Source organism: Equus przewalskii, unplaced genomic scaffold, assembly GCF_037783145.1.
Source record: "Equus przewalskii isolate Varuska unplaced genomic scaffold, EquPr2 ChrUn-13, whole genome shotgun sequence".
Classification (NCBI taxonomy): domain Eukaryota; kingdom Metazoa; phylum Chordata; class Mammalia; order Perissodactyla; family Equidae; genus Equus; species Equus przewalskii.
The window spans coordinates 7,734,981-7,747,163 of record NW_027228750.1 but is presented as its reverse complement, the minus strand read 5'-3'; the positions used below and the strand labels follow the sequence as shown (position 1 = coordinate 7,747,163).

The window sequence follows — 12,183 nt, the reverse complement described above, 5'->3', positions numbered from 1 at the left end:
CATATCAAACATTTATCAAGAACATCTTATGGACAAGATACTGTGCAGAAAACCTAGTTGTACTGAGCAACTCCTTGCTCTCAAGTTTACCAAATACAGAAGGCAGATTTGAGTTGAGAAGTTCATCACTCCCACCTTTCACATGTCTACAGAAATTGTGAGGTCTTTCTGTTATCAAGTTCATTATTTAGACAGGCTGAATGTCTGTGTGTGACTAACGGCTCCAAGCAGAGCATAAGGAGGAGGTTTCTGATGAGAGTGCCTCTCTTTTGCTGTGGCTGCAGAATAGGTCTGCTCCCAGCATCTCACTCTGCATCATGGGCACCTGCTACTACTCGTTTCGCTCTAATGTGTGTGTTCATCTTTGATGTCCCAGGAACCAAGTGCACTGGGTCTCCTTTGGGCTTAGATCCATGTTGTCTATAAAATAATTGCAACATCTGCAGTCTTTGGAATGCATTTGGAGAAACATTCTCAAGAATTAAAGAACTAAAGTTGCATAAAACATGTTTCCATCTAAATGCACTGAACAATAAAAGGGTTCCCAGGACCTCAGCCATTCCTCCAGGAAAGGACTACTACACCACAGAGGAATTGGATTTTTGCCCAGTGGCCTTTGGAATGACCTGAACTTTATATACTTTTTCAAATAGATGCCCTGCATAGTGACCTGGCAGCAGGAGAATTTTCCCAGTCCACACTATGGAAGTCATCTGACATTTATATTCCTCTGCAAGATTTCATATATTTTCCACCCCAGTGAGCTCAATCTTCAGGGCCAATACTAGAAGATTTCTCCCACTTGAGCTTTCCCTTTGCCAATGGCAGTGATATCCCACCCTGAGCAGCAGGTCCTTGCCTTGGAGACATGAAATTCCTTTCACTTCTATTAAACTAATTTTAACAGATGTTATCCATGTGCCAAAAATTGTATTTAGCCACTGGAAGTTAAACAAAAGAAGAAGAAGATCTGGTCCCTGATCTTGAAGAGCTTATAGACAATTACTCTATAATATAATGTCTTAATCAAACAGCATAGACGGGGGACCATTGGAACTCAGAAGAGAGACTTGTCACCCAATGTGGGGGTTTGGGAAAAGCTTCTTGGAGAAGATGACAAATAACCTAATTCCTAAAGGAAAAATTAGGAGGAGTCACTCCCAAAAAAGTGGGAAAGGTGTTCTTGGCAGAGGGAACAGTATAAGCAAAGGTACAGCAGCATAAGAGAATGACCTGTGATAAGAAGTACAAGCAGTTAGGCATTAGGTAAGAAGTTATAAAAGAAGTACAAGGTGCAAGATGGGGACAGAGATGAACAAGGCAGAGTAAATCTATAGAAGATGGGACATGGAGCACTATGATAACCTGCTAAAGAGTTTGGACTCTATTCAGTACCCAATGGGGACCCATTGATGAGTTTTGCATTGTTTATGTAGGGAGTTGTTTGAGTGGATAGTATTTTATTAAATTTGCCTTTTAATGTTTTATTATCTTTGAAATTAATATTCATTTTTTTAAACCCTAGGAACTATAAATACAAATAGGCAAAACAATTTTGAAAAAACGGAAAAATGGGGCCCAGCCCCATGGCTGAGTGGTTAAGCTTGTACGCTCAGCTTCAGCGGCCCGGGGTTCGCCGGTTCAGATCCTGAGCACAGACCTACACAATGCTCATCAAGCCATGCTGTGATGGCATCCCACATAGAGGAACTAGAACGACTTACAACTGGGATACACAACTATTACTGGGGCTTTGGGGATAAAGAAAAAAAAAGAAGAAAAACGTTGGGAGTTTCACATTTCCTGATTTCAAAACTTACTACATAGCTACAGTGATCAAAATAGTATGGTATTGGTATAAAGACAGATATATATAGAATAGAGAGCCCAGAAACAAATCTTCAGCTATATGGTCAAACGATTTTCGACAAGGGGGTGAAGACCATTCAATGAGGAAAGAACAGTCTTCTCAACAAATGCTGTTGGGAAAACTGGATATTCACATATAAAAGAATAAAGTTGGACCCTTACCTTATACTGTATACAAACACTAACTCAAAATAGATGAAAGATCTAAACATAGAAGCTAAAACTATAAAACTCTTAGAAGAAAACGTAAGGCAAACCTTCATGACATTGGATTTGGCAATGATTTCTTGGATATGACACAAAAGCAGAAGCAACAAAATAAAAAATAGCTAAATTGGACTACATCAAAATTTAAAACTTTTGTGCATCAAAGGACATTATCAGCAGATTAAAAAGGCAACCTACGGAACTAGAGAAAATATTTATAAATCATATATCTGATAAGAGGTTAATATATAGCCTATATATATATATATATACATATAAAGAAGTTTCCCATTTCAACAACAACGAAAAAAACCCACCAAATTAAAAAATGGGTAAACTGAGTTGACTAGACATTTCCCCAAAGAAGATACACAAGCAGCCAATAAGCATATGAAAAGATGCTCAAAGTCACTAATCATTAGGGAAATGCACATCGAAACCACAATTAGATACCACTTCACATCAATTAGGATGGCTATTACTAAAACAAAGCAAAACACACAAATGAAGAATCCAAAAAATAAAAAGCATGGGTGAGATTAGAACCCTTGTACACTGCTGGTGGGAATGTGGAAAACAGTATGGCAGCTCCTCAAAAATTAAAAATAGAATTATCAGCAAAATAGATCCAGCAATTCTACTTTTGGGTATACCCAAAAGAATTGAAAGCAGAGACTTGAACAGATTTTGTACATCCATGTTCATAGCAGTGTTACTCACAACAGCCAGAAGATGGAAGCAGCGCAAATGTCCATCGGCAGAAAAATGGGTAAGCAAAATGTGATATATGCATACGATGGAATATTATTCAGCCTTAAAAAGAAAGGAAATTCTGATACATGCTACAACATGGGTGACCCTTGAGGATATTACGCCAAGTGAAATAAACCAGTCACAAGAAAACAAATACTGTATTATCCCACTTATACAAAGTAACCTAAAGTAGTTAATAGTCAAACTCATAAAAAGAAAGTCGAATGGTGGTTGCCAGGGCTGAGGGGAAGGGGGAAAGGGGAGTTAGTGTTTAATGGGTACAGAGTTTCAGTTCGGGAAGATGAAAAAAAATTCTGGAAATGGATAGTGGTAAGTTTCACAACCATGTAAATGTACCGAATGCTACTGAACTGTACACTTAAAATGACTAAAACGGTAAATTTTATGTTATTTAAATTTTTCCACAAAAAAAACCCCCCGAGGAACACAGAAAAGCAAGAAAGCTCATAACCTTTCACAATATCCCCCTATTCCCAATCATAACACTCTGGAGTAGTAAATGGGGGAAGAGGATGTAATTCAATTTGTGTTTGAGGTAGTTTACTCCAGCTGTAGAAAGGAGGATGGATTTAAGTAGGACAAGATAAAAGGCAGGGAAACTTGCTAGGTAGTGACAGTAAGAAGGCGAAATTTAAGGAAAGCCTGGATTAAGGAAGTGCTGGTTCACTGCTAAAGAAGAACAGACATATTGGAAATATATTTAGGACCTAAAATAAGCAAGATTTGGTGAGCCACTAATGATGACGATGGAGAGGAATGAATCCAGGTACCCAGCTTTAGAAATTTAGTGAATAGTGCACCATTACGTGAGACTAGATATACAGAAAAACAGAAAATATGATTAGAATTTTAAATTCTAATTAATTTTAAATCCTAACAAATCTGTAATTTGTTAACTTGGTTAAAATTCTCTTTCCAAGAATTCTCTTCCCTGTATGTTTCTGATCAGGGTGGACCATAAGAGACATTTACATGAACTTTGGAAGGTGGAAGGGGAGCAGCAGCCATAACGTTTTGATGCACGAAAGGTTGGGGCAGGAGCAGAAGGCATTGGTGGAGCTCACACATGTTGTCACTTATCTGCTGGCTCATCTCCTTGTCACAGGGCAGCAGCAGTCCTCCAGCTGCTGCATCTCCTCTTGGATCGTCCTCGAGCTTTTCTGACTCCTGTTCCAGGTGAGAACTTAGCTTCATGACAAAGTGTCAGCTCCTCCCGTAGAGGTGATGAGAAACTGACACAGTTTCTAGTCCATCTTCGTGGGTTCCAGCTGGAGTCTCCAGGTTCCAACTCATTCCTACTTCTCTTCTCTACTTTACATCCATCTTCCCTTCCTGACTACCTGCCCTGCAAACTTCATGCTCAAGCATCAGGCACAAAGGCCACAGCCTCACAGAGACCGTTTAACCACATCTCACAATTGTGTAAGGTCAAAACTCTAGCGGTTTTGTTTCTTTGATCGAACTCTGCCTGATAGAGAATTTGATGCTGCACATGATTCCAGGGGTCTAGTTCCGTTGGATATGTTCTCTGAATAGCTTCTGGATTGTCTGGAATTCATGCTGTGGTTTTATTACATTTCAAGGTATTAATAGCCCTGTTTCCAGTGGTAAAGGGGACACTAGCATTATACGGCAATCAGAGGCGAAACAATTACACAGATTACCATACATTGACATTTTTAATCAAATACCTACAGAACAGGGGTTGGCAAACTTTTTCTCAAAAGGAACAGATTATAATATTTCAGGCTTGAGAGACACGACTACTCAACTCTGTGGTTGTAGCTCAAAAGCAGCCAGCCAGACAATAAGTATATGAATGGGTGTGTCTGTGTTCTAACAAAACTTTATTTATAAAAACAGACAGCAAGTCAGATTTGGCCCGGAGGCATAGTTGCCAACTTTTGCCATACAAGGTAAAGCTTTGGATGAACAAATATTTGCTGCCATAGGATACTTAAGAGACAATACAAGCCATAATAAGATTGGCTGGAGAACCACTTCCAAGTGTGCTGGAGAACTTAGAGAAAGAAAACGATGAGCTCAGGGTTCTACAGTCTTAGCTCAAGGTCCATACAGGGGCTCTGAAATCTTCTATGAGCCCCCTACAAGAATCCTAACTGATACAGTGATGAGAGAACTGAAATCAGTAGATAATTTGCAGGCAAACTTTAAAAGGAGGAATAAATTTGCAGAGGAAACAATGTGGGACATGCCAAGTTTGAGGTGCCTGTGAAATATTCAAGTGGAGGTGCTTAGCAGGCATACACATGTACGTCATCGTTACAGTCATGAGAATAAATGAGATAACCAGGGAAAGGAGAAGGAGGGAGAAGAGCAGTGGGCTAAGGCAAAACCTGGGGAACCCAACATTCAGTGGATGCGCAGGGGAAGAGGGACCCATAAAAGAGCCTTAGAAGTCTAAGACCCCAAGAGAGCAGCCTCACAGAGGCCAAGGAAACGGAGAGTTTCAAGCAGTAGTGAGTGACTGCAATAAAACTGGGCCTGGCTGAGGTTCAGAAAAGTGTTAAGTCAAAACTGAAAGAGACGGGAAAATGCCTTCAAAAGAAACAACTGGAGAGAAAAAGCAAGATGTGAATTTTCATGAGGTCTGTGTCACCAGGAGCGCAGTCATTCAACTAGCATTCCCTTCTTTATATAGCCGTTGAACTTGGGGACGATGCACAGAGTTTAGATAGAGAAGTGGCTGTGTGGCTCCTTTCCAAAGGGGTGAAAGGACTGTGCCGGATGAGAGCGGGAAGCAGCAGGAAGTTGCCTGACGGCCTCCATTTGTTTGATGAAGTCCTGGGCACAGTCGTGGAGAGAGGAAGCCGAGGGCGGTGTAGAGAGCTTGAAGAGAAGTGAAGTTTTGGAACAGTCACCTGAGGGTCGGAAAATTTTATTTAAAGCAATACAGACTTCATGCAGCACAGCCATATGAATGCCTTTTCGTCTGCGACACAGAATGTGAAGGGAGCATTTCTCTTAGGCGCAAACTTACAATACCGGACATGTTTGTCCACATCCAGACCGGTTCCTAGATTCAACATTTGTCATGTATATTTCTTTCAGTAACCATGAATAGCGAAAGAACAAATAAAAATGTTTCTCCTTTCTAGCAGCTCTGAGAGCATCCTTTTGAATTCCTAAATCTCTAAGGAAATTCTCTGAACACTCATATAGAAGAGCTAAGCAGACCTGCATAGAGACAACGGTATAGACTCCCACAATATCTTACCAAAGTGTTACCTGCAGATTTCTGTTTATTTCACTGTGAAACTTCCTGGGATTTGTTCTAGAAGAAGTGCAATCAGCCCTCTTGAGTTGCCAAGTGAGTAACTGCGTAGCTGCGAATGTCTGCTCCTTGACAAACTCAGTTTCCTCCTGATAGAAGAAAACATAAACACATAATTTAGAATGCGATGGGAAACCGAAATCAAAAATTTATTTGCAGATTTCCCTTACTGGTTTATAATATCAAACATTTCTAAAGAAGTTTCTTTTGCTAAACACACACACACACACAACAGAAGTAAGAGTTCTTTGGTAACTCAACTGTGAAATGCAGTTTTTATGAGTATTCTTACCAATGAACCAAAAAATGTCGAACTAAAGTGATTCTGTGTGAACGCAGGTGTATATATATATTTAAACTTAAAATCAGAGAAGAACTTGATTTTGAAAGAAAAACTGAAGAATTTCATTTCTAAGAGATTCACTGCCAAAAGGGAAAAACCATACTGTCTGGTTTCCCTGAATACCTTCTCCCATGGGTTCTCCACTCAGCAACCAGAGTCATCTCTCAGAAACGTAATTTAATAAATCACTCTTTGGCCTAAAACTCCCAGTGGACAGTGTTCACCAAAATGTTAACATGATCATTTCTTGGTGTCCAATGCTTGGAGGAAATGAAAAGTGGATTTTCCTCCCTGAAAGACTGGGCCCTGCCTTGAGGAGGAGGAGGCAAGAAGCCCCAGTGCAGATGGGGCAAAGCTTCAAATAAAAATAGAATTACCCCTTTTCCTACATCATCATCCATCTTGCCAACCCAGAGTGGGCCATTTTTGAAGTTGGTGGGGTTTTACTTACTTCAAAGCCTGGGGCCTTCTCAGAGACAGAGGGTGAGAACAGGCTGTGATCTGCCAAGAAGAGGCCCTCTTCCCAGCGAGGGCTTCATTCTCCCAGTCTCTACTATACTCTACACGGAAGGTTCCCAAATCTTATTTCTGCCCCTGAACTCTCACTAGACACCTATCAGAGGTCATAATGTCCAACCAAATGCAGTCTTCAATTTGAAGTTAACATGTTTAAAGTCAAATTGGCTATTTGTCCTCAAATATCAGGGTCTTCTTTCTAACTTATTCATCTCTGTCAATGAAATGATTCTCTTAATTACTCAGACTTGAAACCCAAAGGGGATTCACTCATCTTTGATTCCTTCCTTTTTTTTTTAAATTGAGATCAAATCCACATAAAATTCAGCATTTTATCAATTTTTAAGTGTATAATTCAGTAATTTCCAGCATATTCACAATGTTGGACAACCATGACCACTATCTAATTCCAGAACATTTCCATCTCCTACAAAGAAACCCCACACTTCTCAATTCCCTCTTCCCCGGACCCCCTGGCAATGGCTAATCTACATTCTGCATCTATGGATTTGACTATTCTGGACATTTCTGTAAATGGAAAAATAGAATATGTGGCCTTTTGGGTATGAAATTTTTTACTTAGCTTATGTTTTCAGGGTTCATTCATGTTGTAACATGTATCAGGATTTCCTGCCTTTGAAAGCTGAATAATATTCTGTTGTATGCATATACCACATTTTCTTTATCCATTCATCTATTCACGACACTTGGGTTGTATTTCCATCTCTGGGCTGTTTCAAATAATGCTGCTATGAACGTGGATCTCTAAATATCTGTTTAAGTTACTACTTTTGATTCTTTTGAGTACCTACCCAGAAGTGGAATTGCTGGATCACGTGATAATTCTATTTTTAATTTTTTTAAGAAACCACCATACCATTTTTCATAGCTGCTGCACCATTTTACACTCCCACCAGCAGTACTCAAAGGATCCAATTTCTCCATATCCTCACCAACACTTGTTATTTTCTGTCTTTTTTGTTTTGTTTTTCTTTTTTGATAATAGCTATACTGATGGGTTTAAAGTGGAATAACGCCATCTTAACAGGAATTTATTCATATTTTATTCTTTTTGAGGGTTATTATAAATTAATTTATAATTCTCTTTTTTTTTTTGAGGAAGATTAGCCCTGAGCTAACTACTGCCATTCCTCCTCTTTTTGCTGAGAAAGCCTGGCCCTGAGCTAACATCCGTGCCCATCTTCCTCTACTTTATACATGGGACGCCTACCACAGCATGGCGTGCCAAGCAGTGCCATGTCCACACCCTGGGATCCGAACCAGCAAACCCCAGGCCGCTGAGAAGCGGAACGTATGAACTTAACCGCTGCGCCACTAGGCTGGCCCCATATAAATTAATTTATAATTCTTAATTTCATTTTTGGATTGTTCGTTGCTAATGCATAGAAATCAACTGATTTTTGTATATTTATCTTGTATCCTTCAACTTTGCTGAACTCATTTACTAGCTCTAACAGTGTGTGTGTGTGTGTGTGTGTGTGTGTATTCTTTGGGGTTTTCTATATTTAAATTGTATAGAGATCATATCATCTGTGAATAAAGATAGATTTTCTTAAATTAGGAGTCTTTTATTTCTTTTCTTGCCAAATTGCCCTAGTGAGAACTTCCAACAGAGTGTTGGGTAGACATGGTAAGAGCGGTCGTTTTTGTCTTGTTCCTGATTTTAGGAGAAAAGGTTTCAGTCTTTCACCATTAAGTAGCCTGTTAGCTGTGGGTTTTTCTTAGATTCACTTGAACAGATTGAGGAATTTCTCTTCCATTTCTGGTTTAGTTGAGTGTTTCTATCATGAAAGAGTGTTGAATTTCATCAAATGCTTTTTCTGTGTCGATTAAGATGATCCTGTTTTTCCTCTTCATTCTGTAAATATATTACATTGACTGATTTTTGTATATTGAATCAATCTTTCATTTCTGGGATAAATTCCACTTGGTCATGATTTATAATGTTTTCTACATGCTGCTGGGTTCACTAGCATTTTATTGAGGATTTTTACATCTATATTCATAAAGGATATTAATCTTGGGTCTTCTTTTCTTCTGATGTCTTTGTCTGGTTTTGATATCAGGGTAATACTGTCCTCATAGAAGGAGTTAGGAAGTATTCACTGCTTTTTATTCTTTGGAAGTGTCCATGTCAGATTGGTGTTGGTTCTTTGAGCATTTGGTAGAATTCACCAGTGAAGCTATCTGGTCCCAGGTTTTTCTTTCTTGGGAGGTTTTGATTACTGCTGTATCTCTTTACTTTTTATAGGTCTATTCAGATTTTCTATTTCTTCTTGAGTCAGTTTTGGCAGTTTGCATGTTTCTAGAAATTTGTCCGTTTCATCTGGGTTATCTAATTTGTTGGCATAAAATTGTTGATAGCATTCTCTTACAACTCTTTTCATTTCTGTAAGGTCAGTAGTAAGGTGTCTGTTTTCATTCTTGATTTTAGTAATTTGAGCCTTCTCCTATTCTTCTGTTCAGTCTAGATAAATGTTTGGCAATTTTGTTAATCTTTTAAAGAATCAAATTTTGTTTTCATTGAATTTATCTATTTTTTAATTCTCTATTTCATTTATTTCCACTCTAATATTTATTATTTCCTTCCTTCTGCTTGATTTGGGCTTAATGTGCTCTTCTTTTTCAAGGTTCTTAAGATGAAATGTTATATTATTGACTTGAGATCTTTCTTAACAAAGTGTCTAAACTGTAAATTTTCCTCTGAGCATTCCTCCAATATTCTCTGTATCCCATAAGTTTTACAATAGTGTGTCTTCATTTTCATTTATCTCAAAGTATTTTTTAATTTCCCTTGTGATTTCTTCTTTCACCCATTGTTTGTTTAAGAGTGTGTTGTTTGACTTACAAATATTTGTGAATTTTCCAGATTTACTTCTGTTATTGATTTCCAATTTCATTATATGTGGTAAGAGAACATACTTTGTATGATCTCAGTTTTTTAAAATTTATTGGGATTTGTTTTGCAGCTTATCAAATAGTATAACCTAAAGAATGTTCCATGTGCACTTAAGAAGAATAGCTGTCATTAGGTGAAATGTTCTGTAACGTCTATTAGGTCTAGCTGGTTTGTAGTGCTGTGAAGTTTTCTACATCCTTGATGGTCTTCAGTCTATTTGTTTTATACTTTATTGAAAGTGGGGTATTGAAGTTTACAACTGTATGTATTTACTATATACAGCTGTATATATGTACTAGAAAACAGGCTCCTTCTCCCTTTGATTCTGTCAGTTTTTGGTCAGTTCTATTGTTAGATGCATACATGTTTATAATTGTTGTATCTTATTGATGAGTTGACTCCTTTATCATAAAATGCCCTTTTTTGTCTCTTATGACAATTTTTGTTTTAAAGTCTGATATTAGGCTATCTACTCCAGCTTTCTTTTCATTACTGTTGTGTACAATATCTTTTTCCATTCTTTTACTTTTAACTTAATTATGGTTTTAAATCTAAAGTGAGTCCTCTGTAAACAACATGTAGTTGGATCATGTTTTTTCAAAAATCCATTTAGACAATCTTTCCTTTTAATTGAGAGTTTAATCCGTTAAGTAATTGATTAGATTTAATGTAACTACTGATGGGGAAGGACTTACTTCTGTTATTTTGTTATTTATTATCTATATGTCTTATGTTTTTTGTTCCTCAATTCTACCATCACTACTTTCTTTTGTATTAAATAGACACCTTCTAGGGTACCGTTTTAATTCCCTGTTATTTGTTTGCTATATATTTTGAGTTATTTTCTTAGTGGTTTCCCTGGGAATTACAATTAACGTCTTAGTTTATAATAATCTATTTCAAATGAATACCAACTTAATTTCAATAGTATACGAAATTTTGCTCCTGCATCCCTCAGTTTCTCCCTCCCTTTATGTTGTTATTGTCACAAATTACACTTTTATACATTGTTTACCCATCAACATAGATTCATAATTATTGCTTTAGTTGTCTTTTAAATCAGACAGGAAAAAACAGGAGTTACAAACAAAAGTACATTAATGCTGTCTGTTATATTTATCTATGGAGTTATCATTACCAGTGTTCTTTATTTCTTCTCGTGGATTTGAGTTACTGTCTAGTGTCCTCTCATTTCAGCCTAATGGACGGTAGCATTGCTTATAGGGCAGGTTTGCTAATAGAAAACCCACTCAGTTTCTGTTTATCGGAGAATATCTTAATTTCTCCTTCATTTCTGAAGGATATTTTTGATGAATATAGAATTTTTGGTTGGCAGGTTTTTTTCTTTCAGCACTTAAATACATTTTCCTGCTGCCTTCTGGCCTCTGTGGTTTCTGATGAGGAGTCAGCTGTATGTGATGAATTGCTTCTCATTGCTCTCAAGGGTGTCTCTTGGCCTGGAGCTTTCAACAGTTTATGATGTGTCTTTGTGTGTCCTTCTTGGAGTTCACTGAGCTCTTTGGAGTGTAGATAAATATTTTTCATGAAATTTGGGAAGTTTTTGGACGTTATTTCCTCAACCATTCTTTCTGCCCCTTTCTCTCTCTCTCTCCTTTCCTTCTGGAACTCTCACTATGCGTATGTTAGTTCCCTTAATGGTGTCACACAAGTCTCTTAGGCTGTCTCATTCTTCATTCTTTTTTCTTTCTGTTCCTCAGGCTGGAGAATCTCAATCAACCTATCTTCAGTAGCTCATTCTTTCTTTGGCTTCCTCAGACCTGCTGCTGAGCCTCTCTAGTAAATTTTTCATGTAAGCTATTGTACTTTTCAACTCTAGAATTTACATTTCATTTATTTTTACAATTTCTACCTCCTTATTGATATTCTCTATTTGATGAGGAATCATTTTCATGCTTTTCTTTAGTTCTTTAGTTATGATTTCCTTTAGGTTTTTGAGCATATTAAAATAGTTCATTTAAAATCTTTGGTTAGGAAGTCTAATATCTGGGCTTCCTCAGGAACATTTACTGTTGATTGATTTTTTTTTTCTGTGAATGGGCCATACTTTCTTATTCCTGAGCATGCCTTATAATTTTTTATTGAAAATTGGACATTTTGTTTATTATCGTTTGAAAACTCTGAAACCAGATTCTACTCCTTCCGCACTCTTTGTTGTTGCTGCTTACTGTAGTGTTGTTTGTTAAATGAACTAATTTTGTAAAGACTGTATTTTTTGTCATGTGTGGCTACTGAAACCTC

General features: G+C 37.5%; 1 protein-coding gene across 2 annotated transcripts in view; it reads right to left on the bottom strand.

The window, feature by feature from the left end:
- The window catches only part of ADORA3 (adenosine A3 receptor), a 71,335-nt gene that overhangs the window by 49,565 nt on the left and 9,587 nt on the right, over nucleotides 1-12,183 (bottom strand). For both annotated transcript variants that reach the window (XM_070608019.1, XM_070608020.1), the window contains one exon: nucleotides 6,100-6,234. The gene's annotated coding sequence lies outside the window, so the exon portion shown is untranslated. The remainder of the gene's footprint in view (nucleotides 1-6,099; nucleotides 6,235-12,183) is intronic.